Genomic DNA, 24,695 nt, shown 5'->3' on the forward strand with positions numbered 1-24,695 from the left:
TAGAGAGAGGAAGAACTAAGTAGTACTTGGTTATCTGTGAGGCAGGACTGAGTGGACTGTAGTCCACTCTTCAAAGAAGATCCAGAAAGTTGTTACTAGATAACCATGAACGTTGTCACTGTGGCACCCAACACCACCTACTTTTATGTCAGTTGTCACTGAGTACAGATGTGAAGCCAGAAAATTTAAACTCCAGTCTGGGGCTCCACTCACTGGCTTTGTGACCTTAGGTAAGATGAATAAGACACAGCACTGCTCTCAGGGAGCACCTGGGCAGGTGGAAAGATGGGTGCGCGTAATGACCCCAGGTTGTGAGGTGCCCCAAGGGCCATGGTCCAGGCAAGCCAGAAGGAATTCAAGGCGGGGCATTGAATCTATCCTGGGAGGTGGTGCGGAGAATTCTTGGAGAGAGTGATGCTGGCCTGAGTCTTGGGTTAACACACCTACTCCTGACCCTTATTTTGCCCACAAAAAATTTCCGAGGTGGCTCAGGAGTTGGGGCTTCTTTGAAATCCTGGTACAGATCCCAAGTGAGCAAAATTTGAATCTCTGCCTATTTCAGGGCTTTTCAAGTCCACTGATATTTGAAAGGAACCCTCAGTCATTCAACCAGGGGCCAGATGGTGCCACTGACCCACGTGCTTCCCAAGGGGAGGTACCACGTGGTACATTGGGTGAGCGGTTGATGGGGACGCCAGTCCTTCTTGAGGAGTTGTGTTCTCCACCTCGAGGAAGCTGGCACCTTGGTCCTCTGCACTAAGAAAACAGGCTGTTCTTAAGCTCATAAAACACACACAGCTGTCCTTGGATGGTGCCCTGGGGAAGGGCTGGTGCCCCAGAAGCCTGAAGAGGCTTCAGGGAAAGAACCCAGAGCAGAGCTCATCAGAAAGAGCAGATGTTGAGGTGATACGCACTTGTCTGAGGCTCCCTGGGCTATTTATTTGTCAAGGAAATTGCTGAACAGTACCTAGGGGCTGAGCCACAGTCTCGTGGGGCTTCCTGCAGACAGCTCAGAACAGGGTCTGTCGAGGGGGAACCATATAGGGCTGGCTGCATTTGGTCTTAGAAAGAGGACTGGTGGTCCTTTGGAGACAGGACATCAAAAAGATGTAAGCTTGGGAGAGTCTCTGAGGACCCTGGGACGCTTTTGATCTTTTCCCATTGTTATTGCAACTCACGCATTCATTTGTTAATTTACTAAACATCTATTAAGCAACTCTGGTGTTCACAGAGCTGCTGGAGACTGGGGGCCATGCTCCGCTACAATATCACCATCATCACATTATTTCACCTCCATCTTCATACTAACTCACTAAATACAACTGAGTACTAACTAGCCACAACTAACAGTCATATGCATTACTTACTTCCAACATACCAGGCACTTTAGTAAGAGCATCTCATAATCACCTGATGAAATCCTGACAGCATCCTCGAGCTCGGAATTCTGAGCCCCATATTTCAGCTGAGGATATTAAGCAGGTCTTGAAAATTCTGCCTGAAGTTGCAAATGCTAATAATGGGCAGAATCGGGACGGCAGCTTGGCTGGCTGCACAGCCCGATGCTTAAACGCGATGCCGCAGACCTGCCCTCAAGATGTCGACACTCTCACGGCTGAGAGGAACACACTCAAAGCATGAGAACAAAGAAGGATAGACTTCCACATGAGCCAAAGCACAAGACAGCCTTAAGTGGCTACACACGTGTGTATAGGAGGCGATCAGAGTGGGGCAGGTATTGTGGACAAAGCCTTTGGAGGAGTGTCCTGGACCAGATTCAGAGGGATGGATGCACGTGGGTTGATTGAAAGGAAGCAGAGAGGAAACAGGGAAATGGTGTGAACAGGATTGTGAGAAAGGACCAGTTCGATTCTTCGAGGAAACAGGAGCACACCAGGGCTGGCAAGAAATGCAAGGCTGTGTGGAGGAATGAGAGGGATGCTACACCTACTAGCGCTTTGGGTGGTCAGTGACCTAGTAGTTGCTAGGTGATGAGGAAGAAGATGAAGAGGTGTTCCTGCAGTGCGGGGGCTGAGAGGAGGCCTGGGGGGCAGAGTTTGGCTCCGCTCTAGGGCGAAAGTGACAATATGCAAAGGACAGACAGTTGGAAGATGGAAGCAACTGGGGTTAGGAGAGAAAGTAGCTAGGAGACCACGGTCTTGGTCCACAGATGAGAGGTAGGCTGGGACTTAGCAACTGGAGGAATGGGGCATGTGGTGACCAGTAAAGTTTGGGATGTGAAGGAGTGGGGGAGGTGCAGCTGCTTCTGAGCCCAGGAGAAAACCTAGACAAAGCCCGCTTTCCTCATTCAGTCAGCACATAATTACTGAGTCTTTACTCTGGGCGACGCTCTGTGCTAGAAGCCCCCATCCTCTGAGCTAGGACCTGACCAGTTAGGACTCCTGAAGCTCCTGTAACAGCTCACGTGAGAGTCCATCCGTCTCCAGGCTTCACTCCTCTTCCAGTTTCTTTGGGCGCTCCAGCTAGACAGGGATTTTCTCCTGGTTCCAGTACAGCTGCATTGAGCAGCTGCTGGATCCCACTCCGGAGGAGGCTCAATTTCCAGGAGAGAAATGCTGACTGAACATCAGCCCCTTGCAGTCATGATACACCTCTGTTCATTAACCCATTGGTGACGGCAACAGTTGTAAGGACACAGAAGAGAGGACGTAGCCTCCCCCACGTTTGGCAGGAGGACACACCGAGCCCAGGGAGTATGGCGGGTGGCAGGGTGAAGAGCGACTCCTCAAAGTCGTGGAAGAGGCAGTAGGGGAGTGTGCACAAGGAATCCGGGGTCTGAGACTCTGTCCCCATGCCATGTAGGGCCACTGCCTCATCTTTAGGAAATGGGCCCTGCTTCTCCTCAGCATCCCGCCAGCCCTGACTCCACTTCTGCCCTTGATGGGGCCTCAGAGACGTCTTTCCTCGCCGTGAGCCAGGCTGTGGTACCCCACTTCCCCCCTGTGGCACGCCCAAACCATACGCAGGAAGCTGCTTTCATCTTTCTCTGTAAAGTTGCCGGCTTTCTGAATCCTGCCCAAGTTGAGCCAGGCTCAGGGTTTCCGGACAGTTCCTCCAGCTTCAGGCATCCGTGTGACGGTCTCTGGACCACGTTGGAGGGACGTCCATCCTAGCGCTCCGTCATGGGCACAAACCCTTTTCGGCCCGGTTTCCTCTGTCTGGCGATGCCCGTTTTCTAGTCTGCTCAGATGGTTCCAAGCTGAGCCCTTGGGCTCCTTCTCTCTTTCCAGCCCTTAGATGACCTTGTCAGAATCTGGGAGGCCTCTGTGGGCCATGTCCTCCAGCCTCTCCTTCTATAGCACATAAGGTTGCTGCTCCCCTTGGGGAGGGGTGGAGATCATGGGGATTGATTGACTAGAATTGGCTTCATAGCAATCAGTGCGCTTACTGAAACTTGCTGAACATTTAGTGAAACATGACTATTACCCCCTCACTCTGCTAAGTATTTTTTACGCTTGGGACATGATCAGACTTCCACAGCAACAACCAAGTATTATTATTGGTTCTGTTTTTCTTCTGAGGAAAGCAAACTCAGAAAAGCTTGGTAGGTTGCCTAAGGCCACGCAGTTCCCAAGTGCCAAGCTGGGATTCACACCATCTGCCCATGGGCTTACCCTCTCACTCTCTGCCTGCACACAGCATCTCAAGGGCCAGGGGACTCCGGTCTTCTGGAACACAGAATGAGCAGATGTGTGTCAAGCATGTGGCAATGAGTGGAAGGCACAGATAACTGTCTCTTCAAGGGTACTTGTTTTTCTAGCAGGGGGAGCATTCTGCCCGAGCTCCTTTGTGGCTAGATGCACATAGGTAAAAGCCATCCAAGATTTGGGGGTGCCAGCAACTCTAGGGTCACAATCTGGCCGACCCACCAAGTTTCCAAACTAGTAACCTGTGTGTGCAATTCTCTCCAATGAGACTCACTGGAAAGATGCCACGAGAGAAGCCGATTTTAAATATTTTGTATTTGAAATATGCTGGTTTGAACCTTTTTCTGGTATTGCCTTCATATCAACCATACGGTCTTTCCTTTTTATTTCATCAGCATATTTTTCTCCTGGAGTTGTATCCTGTTCTTTGTGTCACCACCCAAGCAGGTGGGGGAGGGATGGAGGCCATTGTCCCTGACTTCTCTGATTTGGACCATACACGGCAAGAAGTCCTAATGGCTACCTAGACAGCATCATTCGGTTTTGTGCTTGTAACGAGAGACCCAAAGGGACCTGTTGTCCTGACAGTGTTTGGTGACATGGTGCGGATTTCATGCGCATGCAGGGCCTGTCTAATTAATTACTGTTTACACTCTTGCAGTTCTCTTTGCAAGCTCTTTCTCCTGGCTGGAATCAGGAAATCAAAACAAAGCGCCCTCACTATGCTACTCTGGGGCCGCTTAAGCAGGGTGAACGCAGAAGCAGGGGCTCTGCCCACATTCCAAACCCTGGGAGTCAAGGCAGGGAGGCCAGGCTGCGGCGTGTGGCAGGGTCCACTTTGCTGGTGGAATGGGCACCGTGGGCCCCTCAGGTCTCGGTTAGACAGTTGCAGCTCCTCTCCTGCTGCTGAACCTTCCAGTGAGAACATCCCCAACTGTTTGGTTCCTTTGTCATAAGATAAGGAAGAAATCTGCATCCTGGGGATGGATGAAGACGTTGATGAGTAGTTTGAGCATTTCCATGCACTCATTTATTCAACAAGTATTTACTGAGAACCTACTATGAGGCGTGGTTCAGGGGTTTGGGAGACATCAGTGAACACAAGAGATAAAGATTTCTTCTCAGGGAGACCTTCAAGATGGTGGAGGAGTAAGACGTGGAGATCACCTTCCTCCCCACAGATACATCAGAAATACATCTACACGTGGAACAACTCCTACAGAACACTACTGAACGCTGGCAGAAGACCTCAGACTTCCCAAAATGCAAGAAACTCCCCACGTACCTGGGTAGGGCAAAACATAAAAGAAAAAACAGACAAAAGAACAGGGATAGGACTTGCACTTTTGGGGGGGACCTGTGAAGGAGGAAAAGTTTCCACACACTAGGAAGCCCCTTTGCTGGTGGAGACAGGGTGGTAGGCGGGTGGGGGGGGGGGGAAGCCTACTAGACACCTCCCAGCTCCACGTAATATCAAATGGCAAAAGCTCTCCCAGAGATCTCCATCTCAACGCTAAGACCCAGCTCCACTCAATGACCAGCAAGCTACAGTGCTGGACACCCTATGCCAAACAACTAAAATGCAGGAACACAACCCCACCTATTAGCAGACAGGCTGCCTAAAATCATAATAAGGTCACAGACACCCCAAAACACACCACCGGACACGGTGCTGCCCACCAGAAAGACAAGGTCCAGCCTCATCCACCAGAACACAGGCACCAGTCCCCTCCACCAGGAAGCCTACACAACCCACTGAACCAACCTTACCCACTGGGGGCAGACACCAAAAACGATGGGAACTATGAACCTGCAGCCTGCAAAATGGAGACCCCAAACACAGTAGGTTAAGCAAAATGAGAAGACAGAGAAACACACAGCAGATGAATGAGAAAGGTAAAAACCCACCAGACCAAACAAATGAAGAGGAAACAGGCAGTCTACATGAAAAAGAATTCAGAGTAATGTGATAGGAAACATGATCCAAAATCATGGAAATAGAATGGAGAAAATACACGAAGTGTTTCACAAGGGCCTAGAAGAACTAAAGAGCAAACAAACAATGATAAACAACACAGTAAATGAAATTTAAAATTCTCTAGAAGGAATCAATATCAGAATAACTGAGGCAGAAGAATGGATAAGTGACCAGGAAGATAAAGTAGTAGAAATAACTACCACAGAGCAGAATAAAGAAAAAAGAATGAAAAGAAGTGAGGACAATCTCAGAGACCTCTGGGACAACATTAAATGCAACAACATTCAAATTATAGGGGTCCCAGAAGAAGAAGAAAGAGAAAAGGGGACTGAGAAAATATTTGAAGAGATTATAGTTGAAAACTTCCCTAATATGGGGAAGGAAATAGTCAATCAAGTCCAGCAAGCACAGAGAGTCCCATACAGGATAAATCCAAGGAGATACATGCCAAGACACATATTAATCAAATGATCAAAAAATAAATACAAAGAAAAGATATTAAAAGCAGCAAGGGAAAAACAACCAATAATATACAATGGAATCCCCATAAGCTTAACAGCTGATCTTTCAGCAGAAACTCTGCAAACAAGAAGGGAGTGGCAGGACATGTTTAAAGTGATGAAAGGTAAAAACGTACAACCAAGATTACTCTACCCAGCAAGGATCTCATTCAGATTCAATGGAGAAATTAAAACCTTTACAGATAAGCAAAAGCGAAGAGAATTCAGCACCACCAAACCAGCTCTACAACAAATGCTAAAGGAACTTCTCTAGGCAGGAAACACAAGAGAAGGAAAAGAACTACAATAACAAACCCCAAACAATTAAGAAAATGGTAATAGGAATATACATATCACTAACTACCTTAAATGTAAATGGATTAAATGCTCCCACTAAAAGACATAGACTGGCTGAATGGATACAAAAAAAAGACCCATATATATCCTGTCTATAAGAGACCCACTTCAGACCTAGGGACACATACAGACTGAAAGTGAGGGGATGGAAAAAGATATTCCATGCAAATGGAAATCAAAAGAAAGCTGGAGTAGCAACTCTCATATCAGACAAAATAGACTTTAAAATAAAGACTATTACAAGAGACAAAGAAGGACACTACATAATGATCAAGGAATCGATCCAAGAAGAAGATATAACAACTGTAAATATTTAAGCACCCAACATAAGAGCACCTCAATACATAAGGCAAATGCTAACAGCCAAAAAGGGGAAATCGACAGTAACACAGTCATATTAGGGGACTTTAAGACCCCACTTTCACCAATGGACAGATCAACCATAATGAAAATAAATGAAGCACAAGCTTTAAATGATATATTAAACAAGAGGGACTTAACTGATATTTATAGGACATTCCATCCAAAAACAGCATATTACACTTTCTTCACAAGTGCTCATGGAACATTCTCCAGGATAGATCATATCTTGGGTCACAAATCAAGACTTGCTAAATTTAAGAAAATTGAAATCATATCAAGTATCTTTTCTGACCACAACGCTATGAGAGTAGATATCAATTACAGGGGAAAATCTGTAAAAAATACAAACTCATGGAGGCTAAACAATACACTACTAAATAACCAAGAGATCACTGAAGAAATCAAAAAATACCTAGAAACAAGTGACAATGAAAACACGACGACCCAAAACCTATGGGATGCAGCAAAAGCAGTTCTAAGAGGGAAGTTTATAACAATACAATCCTACCTCAAGAAACAAGAAAAATCTCAAATAAACAACCTAACCTTAACAACTAAAGCAATTAGAGAAAGAAGAACAAAAAAAAACAAAGTTAGCAGAAGGAAAGAAATCATAAAGATCAGGTCAGAAGTAAATGAAATAGAAATGATAGCAAAGATCAATAAAACTAAAAGCTGGTTCTTTGAGAAGATAAACACAATTGATAAACCATTAGCCAGACTCATCAAGAAAAAAAGGGAAAAGTCTCAAGTCAACAGAATTAGAAATGAAAAAGGAGAAGTAACAACTGACACTGCAGATATACAAAGGATCATGAGAGATTACTACAAGCAACTCTACGCCAATGAAATGGACACCCTGGAAGAAATGGACAAGTTCTTAGAAAAACACAACCTTCCGAGACTGAACTAGGAAGAAATAGAAAATATAAACAGACCAATCACAAGCACTGAAATTGAAACTGTGATTAAAAGTCTGCCAACAAACAAAAGCCCAGGACCAGATGGCTCCACAGGCGAATTCTATCAAACATTTAAAGAAGAGCTAACACCTATCCTTCTCAAACTCTTCCAAAATATAGCAGAGGGAGGAACACTCCCAAACTCCTTCTACAAGGTCACCATCACCCTGATACCAAAACCAGACAAAGATGTCGCAAAGAGAGAAAACTGCAGGCCAATATCACTGATGAACATAGAAGCAAAAATCCTCAACAAAATACTAGCAAACAGAATCCAACAGCACATTAAAAGGATCATACACCATGATCAAGTTGGGTTTATCCCAGGAATGCAAGGATTCTTCAGTATACACAAATCAATCAATGTGATAAATCATATTAACAAATTGAAGGATAAAAACCATATGATCTTCTCAGGAGATGCAAAAAAAGCTTTTGACAAAATTCAACACTCATTCATGATAAAAACCCTTCAGAAAATAAGCATAGAGGGAACTTACCTCAATATAATGAAGGCCATATATGACAAACCCACAGCCCACTTCATTCTCAAAGGTGAAAAACTGAAACCATTTCTTCTAAGCTCAGGAACAATACAAGGTTGTCCACTCTCACCACTGTTATTCAACATACATTTGGAAGTTTTAGCCACAGCAATCAGAGAAGAAAAATAAAAGGAACCCAAATCGGAAAAGAAGTAAAACTGTCACTGTTTGCAGATGACATGATACTATACATAGAAAATCCTAAAGATGCTACCAGAAAACTACAAAAGCTAATCAATGAATCTGGTAAAGTAGCAGGATACAAAATTAATGCATAGAAATCTCTTGCATTCCTATACACTAATGATGAAAAATCTGAAAGAGAAATTAAGGAAACACTCCCATTTACCATTGGAACAAAAAGAATAAAATACCTAGGAATAAACCTACCTAAGGAGACAAAAGATATGTATGCAGAAAACTATAAGACACTGGTGAAAGAAATGAAAGAAGATATAAACAGATGGATAGATATACTATGTTTTTGGATTGGAAGAATCAACATTGTGAAAATGAGTATACTACCCAAAGCAATCTACAAATTCAATGCAATCCCTATCAAACTACCAATGGCATTTTTCACAGAACTAGAACAAAAAATTTCACAATTTGTATGGAAACATAGAAGACCCCGAAGAGCCAAAGCAATCTTGAGAACGAAAAACGGATCTGGAGGAATCAGGCTCCCTGACTTCAGACTATACTACAAAGCTACAGTAATCAAGACAGTATGGTACTGGCACAAAAACAGAAAAACAGATCAATGGAACAGGATAGAAAGCCCAGAGATAAACCCACACACATATGGTCACCTTATTTTTGATAAAGGAGGCAAGAATAAACAATGGAGAAAAGACAGCCACTTCAATAAGTGGTGCTGGGAAAACTAGACAGCTACATGTAAAAGAATGAAATTAGGACACTCACTAACACCATACACAAAAATAGACTCAAAATGGATTAAAGACCTTAATGTAAGGCCAGACAGTATAAAACTCTCAGAGGAAAACATAGGCAGAGCACTCTATGACATAAATCACAGCAAGATCCTTTTTGACCGACCTCCTAGAGAAATGGAAATAAAAACAAACAAATGGGACCTAGTGAAATTTAAAAGCTTTTGCACAGCAAAGGAAACCATAAATAAGATGAAAAGACAACTCTCAGAATGGGAGAAAATATTTGCAGATGAAGCAACTGACAAAGGATTACTCTCTAAACTATACAAGCAGCTCATGCAGCTCAATTCCAAAAAAACAAACAACCCAATCCAAAAATGGGCGGAGGACCTAAATAGACATTTTCCCAAAGAAGATACACACATTGTCAACAAACACATGAAAGAATGCTCAACATCACTAATCATTAGAGAATGAAAATCAAAACTACAATGAGGTATCACCTCACACCGGTCAGAATGGCCATCATCGAAAAATGTACAAAGAGTAAATGCTGGAGAGGGTGTGGAGAAAAGGGAACCCTCTTGCACTGTTGGTGGGAATGTAAACTGATACAGCCACTATGGAGAACAGTATGGAGACTAAAAATAGAACTACCATACGACCCAGCAATCCCACTACTGGGCATATACCGTGAGAAAACCATAATTCAAAAAGACTCATGTACCACAATGTTCATCGCAGCACTATTTACAATAGCCAGGACATGGAAGCAACGTAAGTGTCTATCGACAGATGAATGGATAAATAAGATGTGGCCCATATATACAATGGAATATTAGTCAGCCATAAAAAGAAACAAAATTGAGTTATTTGTAGCGAGGTGGATGGGTTTAGAGACTGTCATACAGAGAGAAGTAAGTCAGAAAGAGAAAAACAAATACCGTATGTGAACACACATACGTGGAATCTAAAAAAATGGTTCTGAAGAACCTAGGGGCAGGACAGGAATAAAGACGCAGACGTAGAGAATGGACTTGAGGACACAGGGAGGGGGAATGGAAAGCTGGGACAAAGTGAGAGAGTGGCATGGACATATATACACTACGAAATACAAAATAGATAGCTGGTGGGAAGCAGCCACGTAGAACAGAGAGATCAGCTCATTATTGTGACCACCTAGAGGGGTGGGGTAGGGAGAGTGGGAGGGAGTCGCAAGAGGGAGGAGATATGGGGATATATGCATATGTATAGCTGATTCCCTTTGTTATAAAGCAGAAACTAACACACCATTGTAAAGTAATTATACTCCAATAGAGATGTTAAAAAAAAAAGATTTCTGCTTTGTGGAGTTTACATTCTAGCAATGGAGATAAATAATAAGCATAATAAAGGAATAAATTATATAGTATGTGAAACGGTGACAAGTGCTGTGCAAAAAAGAGAAAGTAGAGCAGGGGAAGGAGATTGGAATAGCCGTAGGATAGGGAGAGGCGTGATTTAAAAAATGAAAGCACTGGGCACTACTGTACAGCACAGGGAACTCTATCAATATTCTGTAATAACCTACATGGGAAAAGAATCTGAAAAAGAATGGATCTATGTATATGTGTGACTGGATCACTTTGCTGTACACCTGAAACTAACACAACATTGTAAATCAACTATACTCTAATATAAAATTAAAAATTAAAAAAAAACAACATGCCACTCAAAAAAAACCAAACAAACGCGAAAGCACTGGGGACAATTCAAGTGACTGTATGAGTGAAGTTTTGTTTCAGATGTCCTTGTTTGGGGGTTATAGGAATATTGACAGCAAGTGAGCGCTTGGGGCTGAGGAGCTGCCCCTGGCAGGGGATAGACTTGCAGCCCCTGGGAGTCTGGCAGGAACTCAGAGGTCATCCCAGCCACCATCCTGAGAACCGGGTGGTGAGCCCTGAGCCACCGCCCTCTTCTGCAGGGACACGGAGACTATAAAGGGGCCCCTTGCCCTAAGGAGAAGTAACCCCACCACCAGCAAGTTGCCAAGATACTCACACCTCGTACTTGGGTCTGTTTCCCTTCTGGCCCGCCACACCCTTCCGATTCCTCCCCATCTATCGCGTTGTTGTGGAATTATAAGTGGAAAGTTCTAGAGGCCAAGTTTGAGTGGAGACGTGGCCTCATCTTCACAGACAGAGAGAGGATGTGTATGTTTATACCTGTGAGTGTATCTGTACGTCTAAAGGTCCCAACTGTGGCAGCTCAGGCCCAGAGTGAGCTTCTCAAGTCATTCATTCATTCAACCAAGGAGCTAGACCTACTATGCACCTGATGTGGGCGCTCTGCCGTGTGCTCATTCCTCCTATCACCTGCTTTCCAGCCTGTGTGGCAAGATGTGTGACAGTGTCGAGGGTTGCACCACTTTGAGCCTCTGGGGATCAACTGCATAAACAAGACCAAAAGCTTTGTTATTTTTCCCTCCTGAGAGACCCCACAGCCCTGTATGTGCAGAGAAGGAGATCCTGGTCACTCATTTCCCACCGCGGGTCCTCACGGCTCTTCTATTTCTGCCTCTGCGGGAGACAGGTCAAGGCTGGGACACCTAAGAGAGCCGAAGTCATGTCTTGAGGCTTCTGAGGGGAGAAGCAGACGCCCTGGTTCACATGCCTCTGTGAGGGTCCAGGTGGAGAATTCAGAGGGTCCTGGGACACTGGTCTCTGGGTTTTATCCACTCTCACCCTGCCCCTCTAGTCCCTGCCGGGTGAGACCCCACCCTCTGGGCCTTACCCAGCTATTTGGCCAGTGTGGACCTTGACCAGGGAATTTGGGGAGGCTGTGAAAGGAGAGAGGAAAGGGGAAGCCGGGGGTGGCCTGCATCTTTAAAGATGAATAGCACTGTTTGCTCATTAGGGAGATTATTTCAAGCAAGACGGCAGCCAGAATGCTCTAGTGCAAGCATCTGCCTGCTACTGGGAGATGATATTTATTGTTCAGTCCTTCAATGGACGTAAATAAACAGCCCAGCCCAGATAATGTTCCAATAAACAAACAGGCAGCTGCCAGGCGCTCCCCGGATGGCTGACCTTTGCGGAGGCCACCCTGCTGATGTTTTAATAGCAGTCTGCCTGGTAGCGCAGACGCTCACCGTGCCAGGGATGGAGAGGTGGCCGTGCTGCCTGGTGGATAGGCTGGAGGGAAAGGGGGACCCGTACTGCCTAGGATTATCCTGGGCTGGAGACAGAGCAGCTGGGGAGGGCAGGTGAGGAGCCTGTGTGTGCCCTCGGGCACACGTGCCTGCTCCAGGGAAGCTGTGCGGAGGGGATGCACGCTGTGATGGAGGGGCCCACGTGGTCCAGGCAGGACTGATGCTCGGTTGTTATGTCCTAGCGTGGCCTCAACAGTTGTTGCTTTTCTCATTTTTGTTGAGGTATAATTAACAAATAACGATTGTATATATTTGAGGCATATGACTTGATGTTGTGATATACATCTACATTGTGAGACAGCCACCGCAATCAAGCTAATGAACATATCCATGGTCTCACGTAGTTAGTATTTTCTTTCCTGTGTGTGTGTGTGTGTGTGTGTGTGTGTGTGTGTGTGTGATGAGAATATTTAAGATCTACCCTCTTAACAGGTTTCAAGTATACAGTAGAATATCTTTGACATTGTTAACATTGCTGTACATTAGATCTCCAGAACTTGTTCATCCTTCATAACTGAAACTTTGTACCTGTTGGCATCTCCCCACTCCATCCTCCCCCGTTCCTGCCACCACCATTCTACTCTCTGTTTCCATGAGTATGACTATTTCAGATCCCCCATATAAGTGAGGTCACGCGGTATTTGTCTTTGTGTCTGCCTTAGTTCACTCAGCATGATGTCCTCCAAGTTCATCCATGTTGTCACAAATGGCAGGATTTCCTTCTCTCTCTTTTTTTTTTTTTTGCGGTACGCGGGCCTCTCACTGTTGTGGCCTCTCCTGTTGCGGAGCACAGGCTCCGGACGCGCAGGCTCAGCGGCCATGGCTCACGGGCCCAGCCGCTCCGCGGCATGTGGGATCTTCCCGGACCGGGGCATGAACCCGTGTCCCCTGCATCGGCAGGCGGACTCTCAACCACTGCGCCACCAGGGAAGCCCTTCCTTCTCTTTCTAACGTTGAATAATATTCCATTGTATGCGTCTATGTATGTGGATGTAGCATATACCTCTTATACTCTATGTGATATGAGTCACATTTTCTTTACCCATTCAGTCGTCAACAGACATTTAGGTTGTTTCCAAGTCTTGGCTGTTGTAAATAACTCACCAGTTGTTAAATCTTGAAATAATTCCCATCTGGGTCCCGCCTTCACCCCCAGCAGTATTACTTGGTGCAGCTGGGAGCCTTTAAGACCACCGGACCCCACAGCAACTCCTCTGATTTGTTGGTCCTCTCCCTCTAGCGGTTGTTAAATGTTTTTATTTATTTTTTTATTTTTTTATTTTTTTACAGTACTAGGGCCTCTCACTGTTGTGGCCTCTCCCGTTACGGAGCAACAGGCTCCGGACGTGCAGGCTCAGCGGCCATGGCTCACGGGCCCAGCCGCTCCGCGGCATGTGGGATCTTCCCGGACCGGGGCACGAACCCGTGCCCCCTGTATCAGCAGGCGGACTCTCAACCACTGCGCCACCAAGGAAGCCCTGTTAAATGTTTTGACTATCACCCAGGATGCAGGGGGTTCCTGACACACAAGTCATGTGCCCCCGGAACCTGTAGCCTGGGTGAGGAAACAGTAGGCATGAGTGTGTCAAATGAGCCTGCTGAGGGCTAGCCTAGAGCAGCCTGGGCCCACACAGCTTGCTTGGGCCGATGGGGACCATCCAGCTAGCTGGAGCTTACAGCCTGTGGGCTCCAAAAAAGTGAAGACAATGGGGCACGCTCGTTACGCTATAAATTGAAGGTTCTGGGAGACTCAGAGTATTGTGCAGGGGAGGGAAGCGGTCAAGATCTCCACTGAGGGCACCCGCCGGAGGATAGTCACCAAGCCAACTTATTATTATCAGCAGGGTCACTTGGTGGGTGCAGAATTGGAACACAGGGATGAAAATAGTCTAGAAGTTAGAAATGTGCTGTCCAGTACAGTAGCCATTGGCTACACATGGCTATTAAGCACCCGAAACGTGGCTGGTCCAAATTGAGTTTTGCTGTCAGTGTGAAATACACATCAGGTTTCCAAGATGTAGTAGGGAAAAACACATGTAAACTATCTCATTAACAGTTTTTATACTGTACACCTGTTCAATTGAAACTATTGGGGGGGCACATTGAGTTAGTAAAAACAGATTATCAAAATTAATATTACCTCTTTGTTTTTTAATGTAACCAACCACTACTAGAAATTTTTTTTTTTTTTTTACGGTACGCGGGCCTCTCCTCTCCCCTTGCGGAGCACAGTCTCCGGACACGCAGGCTCAGCGGCCATGGCTCATGGGCGCAGCCGCTCCGCGGCATGTGGGATCTTCCCGGACCGGGGCATGAACCCGTGTCCCCTGCATCGACAGGCAGACTCTCAACCACTGTGCAACCAGGGAAGCCCACTACTAGAAATTTTTAAATTGCCCATGTGGCCCACATTTCTGTCTGGCCGTATATTTCTGCTGTCCAGTGCTGTCTAGAAGAACATTTCACTGGGCCTGTGGTGAGGCCTGAAGGGTGAGACGTCCCTTCAGCCCTCAGAGAACACATTTGTACTGTCTCCTCAGGACAGTGCTCCATGAAGATGACCAAGTTTTCCCCTCTGACCCCCTTTTTCATATTTTCACAATTACCTCCACCTGCCAGCATATCTTTATAAAATCTGTTATTGCCACTCATGTTGCTACTTAAGATCAGTCTTCCTACTGACTGAAGACATTTTGTCTCTGAAGGGGGTGTTTGAAAGAATCTGACATTACCCACTATGTGTATTATTAGTCAGACACTCATAGATGCTGGTGCCATGAGGTAGCCCTTTTATTCTGTGACATACACACGCTCCCTTGAGCCTTGCTCGGGGCTGGGCTGATTCCTGGTTACACTGCAGTCAGTTGGCCAGATCTCCCGGGAAGAAGGAAAAGAGGGCTTTGAACACGTCTCTGCTATAGCATTTGCTGTTTGACTTTATTTGTGTGAAATCTGAACCCATCAGGAAAATGGCCTCCCAGAGGGCAGGGCTGAGACTCACTGTTCTTCTCCAGAGGCTGGCTCGGAGCCTAGCCTGGGCATTACATAAATGCACGGTAGATGATGAATTGAGTGTGGACTGTCACTCTGTCAAGGGACACACAAGGTGAGGATGTGGGTTCCTCCTTGGCGTCGGCCTCAGAGTATAACATCTTCTAAACACGCAAATTCACATTAGTGGCTTCTTTATATTTTCTACCTTAAAAAAAAAATCCATGTCTATTTTCACTATTTCTCACCGCTTAGTTGATCCACAAGTATCATCTATGCTGCATAAAATAATAAATCGTATTTGTCTTAACGTGTACGGTAATGCATCTTGTTTGTTCTAAGCTGTCACCTCCCAAGCCTCGGGGTGGCCCCTGTGATAGTGGTTGAACGACAGCCACTGGCCACTGTGTCTCCTTTCATCTCAACTGGTCTTTGTGGCCTGGGGGAATCTTTCCTAGGCTGTCCTCGAGTCGCAGGCATCTGGATTGTTCTAACTTATCAGGGAAGAACTGACTGTGATTTTCTGTATCCAGGTGAACTTGGCCAGGAGAATGGCTTCTGTTTGCCTCTTTGCCCCTGGAATCCCATTTGAAATCTGCCTGATATTTTGTCGGCCTTTTTTGGCTGCCGTGGAGTATTGGCAGCAGTGAATGATGACAACTGAGCTCTTCTTTTTTGATCCTGCCTCTTACCTTGATCTTACCTTGATCAGCTCAGAGTCCATCATCTGATTGGTAGAATGTGGGGTGTTTTAGACAGAGGGAGTTGATCATTTATGTAGTAACTACTTACTTTTCCCATCTGTAGTGAGGTACAATTGACAAATAAAAATTGTATATATTTAAGGTGTACAACTTGATGTTTTGATATATTATATATTGTGAACTAATCACTACAATCAAGATAATTCACATATCCATCACCTCACACAGTTACCATTTTCATTCTTTGTGTGTGTGTGTGTGTGACAGGAACACTTAGAATCTACCCTGTTAGCAAATTTAAAGTATACAGTATTGTATCATCATAGTCACATTGCCGTACATTAGGTCTCTAGAACATATTCATCTAATAACTGAAACTTTGTATCCCTTGACCAACATCTCCCCATTTTCCCCTCCCCCTGGCCCCTGGAAATTGCCATTCTACTCTCTGCTTCTAGGAGTTGGACTACTTTGGATTCCACATATAAGTGAGATCATGTAGTATTTGTCTTTCTGTGTTTGTCTTAATTCACGTTGCATAATGTTCTCCAGATTCATACATGTTGTTGAAAATAGCAGGATTTGTTTCTTTTTTAAGGCTGAATTATATACATATAATCACATTCTTTTATCCATTCATCCACTGATAGATATTTAGGTTGTTTCCATGTCTTGGCTATTGTGAATAATGCTGTAATGGAGATGGGACTGCAGATATCTCTTTGAGATACTGATTTTGTTTCCTTTGGGTATATACCCAGGAGCAGAATTGCTGGATCATATGGCAGTTCTAGTTTTAGTTATTTGGGAAACCACCCTACTGTTTTCCTTAGTGGCTGTACCAATTTACACACCACCAAGAGTGTACAGCCTTTCCCTTTTCTCCAGACCCTCGCCGACATTTGTCAGTAACTAATTATTGAGCACCAACCGTGTCTTGGGTACTGTGCCAGGCATTGGGGCTGTAGCACTGAATACAACAGGCTTGGTCTCTGCCAACATGAGACTTGAAGTCCCAGGTCTATTTGCCCAAATACAGCTCATCCCCCGACCCTCAGTCCCCACAGAGGATGTGCCGTCTTTCTGTAGTTCATTTCCATCATTGGCCTTCTTGCTGTTCCAAAGAGCTTAGGATCAGCTGTAATGCCCTTGCTCCTTGCTCCAGACCCATTTATAAAAAGTATTAAGGAGGACCTTCAAGATGGCAGAGGAATAAGACGTGGAGGTCACCTTCCTCCCCACAAATAGATCAAAAATACATCTACATGTGGAACAACTCCTACAGAACACCTACTGAACACTGGCAGAAGACCTCAAACTTCCCAAAAGGCAAGAAACTCCCCATATACCTGGCCGTGTGGCTGACAGGGTCTTGGTATTCCAGGCAGGTGTCAGGCCTGAGCGTCTGAGGTGGGAGAGCCGAGTTCAGGACACTGGACCACGAGAGACCTCCCGGCCCCATGTAATATCAGTAGGTGAGAGCTCTCCCAGAGATCTCAGTCTCAACGCTAAGACCCAGCTCCACTCAACGAACAGCAAACTACAGTGCTGGACACCATATGCCAAACAACTAAAAGGCAGGAACACAACCCCACCCATTAGCAGACAGGCTGCCTAAAATCATACTAAGTTCACAAACATCCCAAAGCACACCACCAGACGTGGTCCTGCCCCACAGAAAGACAAGATCCAGCCTCATCCCCCAGAACACAGGCACCAGTCCCCTCCACCAGGAAGCCTACACAACCCACTGAACCAACCTTACCCACTGGGGGCAGACACAAAAACAACGGGAACTACAAACCTGCAGCCTGCGAAAAGGAGACCCCAAACACAGTAAGTTAAGCAAAATGAGAAGATAGAGAAACACACAGCAGATGAAGGAGCAAGGTAAAAACCCACCAGACCAAACAAATGAAGAGGCAATAGGCAGTCTACCTGAAAAAGAATTCAGAATAATGATAGGAAAGGTGATCCAAAGTCTTGGAAATAGAATAGACAAAATGCAAGAAACATTTAACAAGGACCTAGAAGAACTAAAGAGCAAACAAACAATGATGAACAACACAATAAATAAAATTAAAATTCTCTAGAAGGAACCAATAGCAGAATAACTGAGGCAGAAGAATGGATAAAAGACCGGGAAGATAAAATAGTGGAAATAACTACCGCAGAGCAGAATAAAGAAAAAAGAATGAAAAGAATTGAGGACAATCTCAGAGACCTCTGGGACAACGTTAAATGCAGCAACATTCGAATTATATGGGTCCTAGAAAAAGAAGAGAGAAAAAAGTGCACTGAGGAAGTATTTGAAAAGATTATAGTTGAAAACTACCCTAATATGGGGGAGGAAAGAGTCAATCAAGTCCAGGAAGCACAGAGCCCCATACAGGATAAATCCAAGGAGAAACACACCGAGACACATATTAATCCAACTATCAAAAATTAAATACAGGGCTTCCCTGGTGGCGCAGTGGTTGAGAGTCCACCTGCCGATGCAGCGGACACGGGTTCGTGCCCAGGTCCGGGAAGATCCCACATGCCTCAGAGCGGCTGGGCCCGTGAGCCATGGCTGCTGAGCCTGCCCGTCCTGAGCCTGTGCTCCACAACGGGAGAGGCCACAACAGTGAGAGGCCTGCATACCACAAAAAAAAAAAAAAAAATTAAACACAAAGAAAAAATTTTAAAAGCAGCCAGGGAAAAGCAACAAATAATATACAATGGAATCCCCATAAGCTTAACAGCTGATCTTTCAGCAGAAACTCTGCAAACCAGAAGGGAGTGGCAGGACCTATTTAAAGTGATGAAAGGGAAAAACCTACAACCAAGATTACTCTACCCAGCAAGGATCTCATTCAGATTCAATGGAGAAATTAAAACCTTTACAGATAAGCAAAAGCTAAGAGAATTCAGCACCACCAAACCAGCTCTACAACAAATGCTAAAGGAACTTCTCTAGGCAGGAAACACAAGAGAAGGAAAAGAACTACAATAACAAACCCCAAACAATTAAGAAAATGGTAATAGGGATATACATATTGATAACTACCTTAAATGTAGATGGATTAGATGCTCCCACTAAAAGACATAGACAGGCTGAATGGATACAAAAACAAGAGCTGTATATATCCTGTCTACAAGAGACCCACTTCAGACCTAGGGACACATACAGACTGAAAGTGAGGGGATGGAAAAAGATATTCCATGCAAATGGAAATCAAAAGAAAGCTGGAGTAGCAATTCTCATGTCAGACAAAATAGACTTTAAAATAAAGACTATTACAAGAGGCAAAGAAGGACACTACATAACGATCAAGGGATCAATCCAAGAAGAAGATATAACAACTGTAAATATTTATGCACCCAACATAGGAGCACCTCAATACACAAGGCAAATGCTAACAGCCATAAAATGGAAAATCGACAGTAACACAGTCATACTAGAGGACTTTAAGACCCCACTTTCACCAAAGGACAGATCAACCATAATGAAAATAAATAAGGAAACACAAGCTTTAAATGATACATTAAACAAGATGGACTTAATTGATATTTATAGGACACTCCATCCAAAAACAACAGAATACACTTTCTTCTCAAGTGCTCATGGAACATTCTCCAGGATAGATCATAACTTGGGTCTCAAATCAAGACTTGGTAAATTTTAAGAAAATTGAAATCGTATCAAGTATCTTTTCCGACCACAATGCTATGAGACTAGATATCAATTATAGGAGAAAAACTGTAAAAAATACAAACACATGGAGGATAAACATATGCTACTAAATAACCAAGAGATCACTGAAGAAATCAAACAATACCTAGAAACAAATGACAATGAAAACATGACAGCCCAAAACCTATGGAATGCAGCAAAAGCAGTTCTAAAAGGGAAGTTTATAGCAATACAGTCCTACCTCAAGAAACAAGAAACATCTCAAATAAAAAACCTAACCTTATACCTAAAGCAATTAGAGAAAGAAGAATTAAAAAAAAAACAAAGTTAGCAGAAGGAAAGAAATCATAAAGATCAGGTCAGAAATAAATGAAAAAGAAATGATAGCAAAGATCAATAAAACTAAAAGCTGGTTCTTTGAGAAGATAAACACAATTGATAAACCATTAGCCAGACTCATCAAGAAAAAAACGGAGAAGTCTCAAATCAACAGAACTAGAAATGAAAAAGAAGTAACAACTGACACTGCAGGTATACAAATGGTCATGAGAGATTACTACAAGCAACTACATGCCAATAAAATGGGCAACCTGGAAGAAATGGAGAAATTCTTAGAAAAGCACAACCTTCTGAGACTGAACCAGGAAGAAATAGAAAATATAAACAGACCAATCACAAGCACTGAAATTGAAACTGTGATTAAAAATCTGCCAACAAACAAAAGCCCAGGCCCAGATGGCTTCACAGGTGAATTCTATGAAACATTTAGAGAAGAGCTAACACCTATCCTTCTCAAACTCTTCCAAAATATAGCAGAGAGAAGAACACTCCCAAGCTCATTCTACAAGGCCACCACCACCCTGATACCAAAACCAGACAAAGATGTCACCAAAAAAAGAAAACTACAGGCCAATATTACTCATGAACATAGACGCAAAAATCCTCAACAAAATACTAGCAAACAGAATCCAACAGCACATTAAAAGGATCATACACCATGATCAAGTGGGGTTTATTCCAGGAATGCAAGGATTCTTCAAAATACGCAAATCAATGCGATAAATCATATTAACAAATTGACGGATAAAAACCATATGATCATCTCAATAGATGCAGAAAAAGCTTTTCACAAAATTCAACACCCAGTTATGATAAAAACTCTACAGAAAGTAGACATAAAGGGAAGTTACCGCAACATAATAAAGGCCATATATGACAAACCGACAGCCAACATTGTTCTCAATGGTGAAAAACTGAAACCATTTCCACTATGATCAAGAACAGGAGAAGGTTGCACACTCTCACCGCTATTATTCAACATCGTTTTGGAAGTTTTAGCCACAGCAATCAGAGAAGAAAAAGAAATAAAAGGAATCCAAATTGGAAAAGAAGAAGTAAAACTGTCACTGTTTGCAGATGACATGATACTATACTTAGAGAATCCTAAAGATGCTACCAGAAAACTACTAGAGCTAATCAGTGAATTTGGTAAAGTAGCAGGATACAAAATTAATGCACAGAAATCTCTGGCATTCCTATACACTAATGATGAAAAATCTGAAAGGAAATTAAGGAAACACTCCCATTTACCATTGGAACAAAAAGAATAAAATACCTAGGAATAAACCTACCTAAGGAGACAAAAGATATGTATGCAGAAAACTATAAGACACTGGTGAAAGAAATGAAAGATGATATAAACAGATGGATAGATATACTATGTTCTTGGATTGGAAGAATCAACATTGTGAAAATGAGTATACTACCCAAAGCAATCTACAGATTCAATGCAATCCCTATCAAACTACCAATGGCATTTTTCACAGAACTAGAACAAAAAATTTCACAATTTATATGGAAACACAAAAGACCCCGAAGAGCCAAAGCAATCTTGAGAACGAAAACCGGATCTGGAGGAATCAGGCTCCCTGACTTCAGACTATACTACAAAGCTACAGTAATCAAGACAGTATGATACTGGCACAAAAACAGAAATATAGATCAATGGTACAGAATAGAAAGCCCAGAGATAAACCCACACACATATGGTCACCTTATCTTTGATAAAGGAGGCAAGAATATACAATGGAGAAAAGACAGTCTCTTCAGTAAGTGGTGCTGGGGAAACTGGACAGCTACATGTAAAAGAATGAAATTAGGACACTCCTTAACACCATACACAAAAATAAACTCAAAATGGATTGAAGACCTAAATGTAAGGCCAGACACTATAAAACTCTCAGAGGAAAACATAGGCAGAACACTCTATAACATAAATCACAGCAAGATCCTTTTTGACCCACCTGCTAGAGAAACAGAAATAAAAACAAACAAATGGGACCTAATGAAACTTAAAAGCTTTTGCACAGCAAAGGAAACCATAAATAAGATGAAAAGACAACCCTCAGAATGGGAGAAAATATTTGCAAACGAAGCAACTGACAGAGAACTAATCTCCAAAATACACAAGCAGCTTGTGCAGCTCAATATCAAAAAAACAAACAACCCAATCCAAAAATGGGCAGAAGACCTAAATAGACATTTCTCCAAAGAAGATATACAGATTGTCAGCAAACACATGAAAGCATGCTCAACATCACTAATCATTAGAGAAATGCAAATCAAAACTACAACGAGGTATCACCTCACACCAGTCAGAATAGCCATCATCAAAACATCTACAAAGAATAAATGCTGGAGAGGGTGTGGAGAAAAGGGAACCCTCTTGTGCTGTTGGTGGGAATGTAAATTGATACAGCCACTATGGAGAACAGTATGGAGGTTCCTTAAAAAACTAAAAATAGTACTACCATATGACTGAGCAATCCCACTACTGGGCATATACCCTGAGAAAACCATAATTCAAGGAGTCAGGTACTACAATGTTCATTGCAGCTCTATTTACAATAGCCATGGAAGGACGTGGAAGCAACCTAAGTGTCCATTGACAGTTGAATGGATAAAGAAGGTGTGGCACATGTATACAATGGAACCTTACTCAGCCATGAAAAGAAACAAAATTGAGTTATTTGTAATGATGAATGGGTCTAGAGACTGTCATACAGAGTGAAGTAAGTCAGAAAGAGAAAAACAAATACTGTATGCCAACACATATATATGGAATCTAAAAACAAAAAAAAAGGTTCTGATGAACTTTGGCGCCAGACAGGAATAAAGACGCAGATGTAGAGAATGGACTTGAGGACAGGGGATGGGGCAGGGTAAGCTGAGACGAAGTGAGAGAATGGCATGGACAAATATACACTACCAAACGTAAAATAGCTAGCTAGTGGGAAGCAGCTGCATGGCACAGGGAGATCAGCTCGGTGCTTTGTGACCACCTAGAGGGGTGGGATAGGGAGGGTGGGAAGGAGACGCAAGAGGGATGGGATATGGGGATGTTTGTATATGTATCGCTGATTCACTTTGTTATACAGTAGCAACTAACACAACAATGTAAAGCAATTATACTCCAATAAAGATGTTAAAAAAAAAGTTTTAAATAAGACCAGTCATGACACTAGTGCGTGGGGAGTCCCCCAGTTCACACTTCTCCATGCAGAAATGTGTCTTTTTCTGTCTCTAAGTTGGTCCTCTCTCCATGGCCAAACTGCCTAAAATCCCATGGAGACACATTATTTTTATTTATTTATTTTTTTTGCGGTACACGGGCCTCTTACTGTTATGGCCTCCCCCGCCGCGGAGCACAGGCTTAGCGGCCATGGCTCACGGGCCCAGCCGCTCCGCGGCATGTGGGATCCTCCTGGACTGGCACAAGCCCGCGTCCCCCGCATCGGCAGGTGGACTCCCAACCACCGCGCCACCAGGGAAGCCCAGAGACTCATTATTTTTTAACACCTTTTCATGTGGAACCTTGTCAAAGGCTCTGGGAAGATCTAAATAGCTCATTGGCAATCTCTGAGCTAGGAATCAGGAAACCTGGGTTCTAGTCGTGACTGTCTTTGGTTTATCACCGAACTTTGGAAGAGACACAGAACAGCGCCAATCTCAGTTTTTCATTGGTGAAACGAGAATGATTATGCTGGCAGTCAACATCATAAAAATTCTACAACCATCAAATGAGACGCTGTTATTTAAGAATAACATTTTCAGCAAGGTATAAAACAAAAGTATAAGGGGTAATTATTTTGAAAATTTACAACAGCATCTTTTTCATTTATTTGCATGATTCTTTCCCTAAAGGACTGCAGTAGATAGACGTGGTTCCTCCAGCACTCCCAGGGTGATGCTTGTTCAACAGTAACTACTTTCACTCCTAGAAGAGATGCAGTTTATAGAACCAGTAGGACCTGGCTCAGCTTTTGTTGGTGTAGTATTTAAGTGCACTGAAGAGTGGACTCTGGAATTGGTTGGACCTTGGCAGGGGTTGAGGCCATGCCGATCGCTAAATGTGTGACCGTGAACAAGGTATTAAACCTCTCTGTGCCTCACCTGTAAGTGGGATTTTAAGGCTTATTGGAATAAGGCTTAGTGGAATATTAAGCCTTCATGGAGTTATGAGGTTTAAATAAGAGGGTAAATACACGTAGAATGCCTAGAATCGTGCAGGACGCGTAGCAGCCACTCAATCGCTAGCAGTTCTTGTTCTTATTCAGGTAATGGCCCAAGAGCCAGCAGCTGGTCCAGCCTACCTAAGTTTTGTGATTGCCCGTCATTCAGCACATCCACCGTAAACTGTTTTATTCATGTCTTGTGTGAGACTCTTTCAGCAGATGGGTGAATGGATGCTTTCCTCTCTGTTTACTGAAACAAGTAGTGGATTGGGGTGGGGTGATGTGAAGGGGAGAACTACCTTTTCTTTTTTTAAAGGTCTTTTATTTTATTTTATTTTTATTACTTTT

The 24,695-nt window shown here is 43.7% G+C and overlaps 1 protein-coding gene across 5 annotated transcripts in view; it reads left to right on the plus strand.

Moving 5' to 3' along the window:
* Positions 1-24,695, plus strand: part of PLXNA4 (plexin A4) — a 607,888-nt gene that overhangs the window by 425,042 nt on the left and 158,151 nt on the right. The window lies entirely within an intron of this gene.

The sequence above is a fragment of the Grampus griseus genome, assembly GCF_964374135.1.
Source record: "Grampus griseus genome assembly, chromosome: 9".
Lineage (NCBI taxonomy): Eukaryota > Metazoa > Chordata > Mammalia > Artiodactyla > Delphinidae > Grampus > Grampus griseus.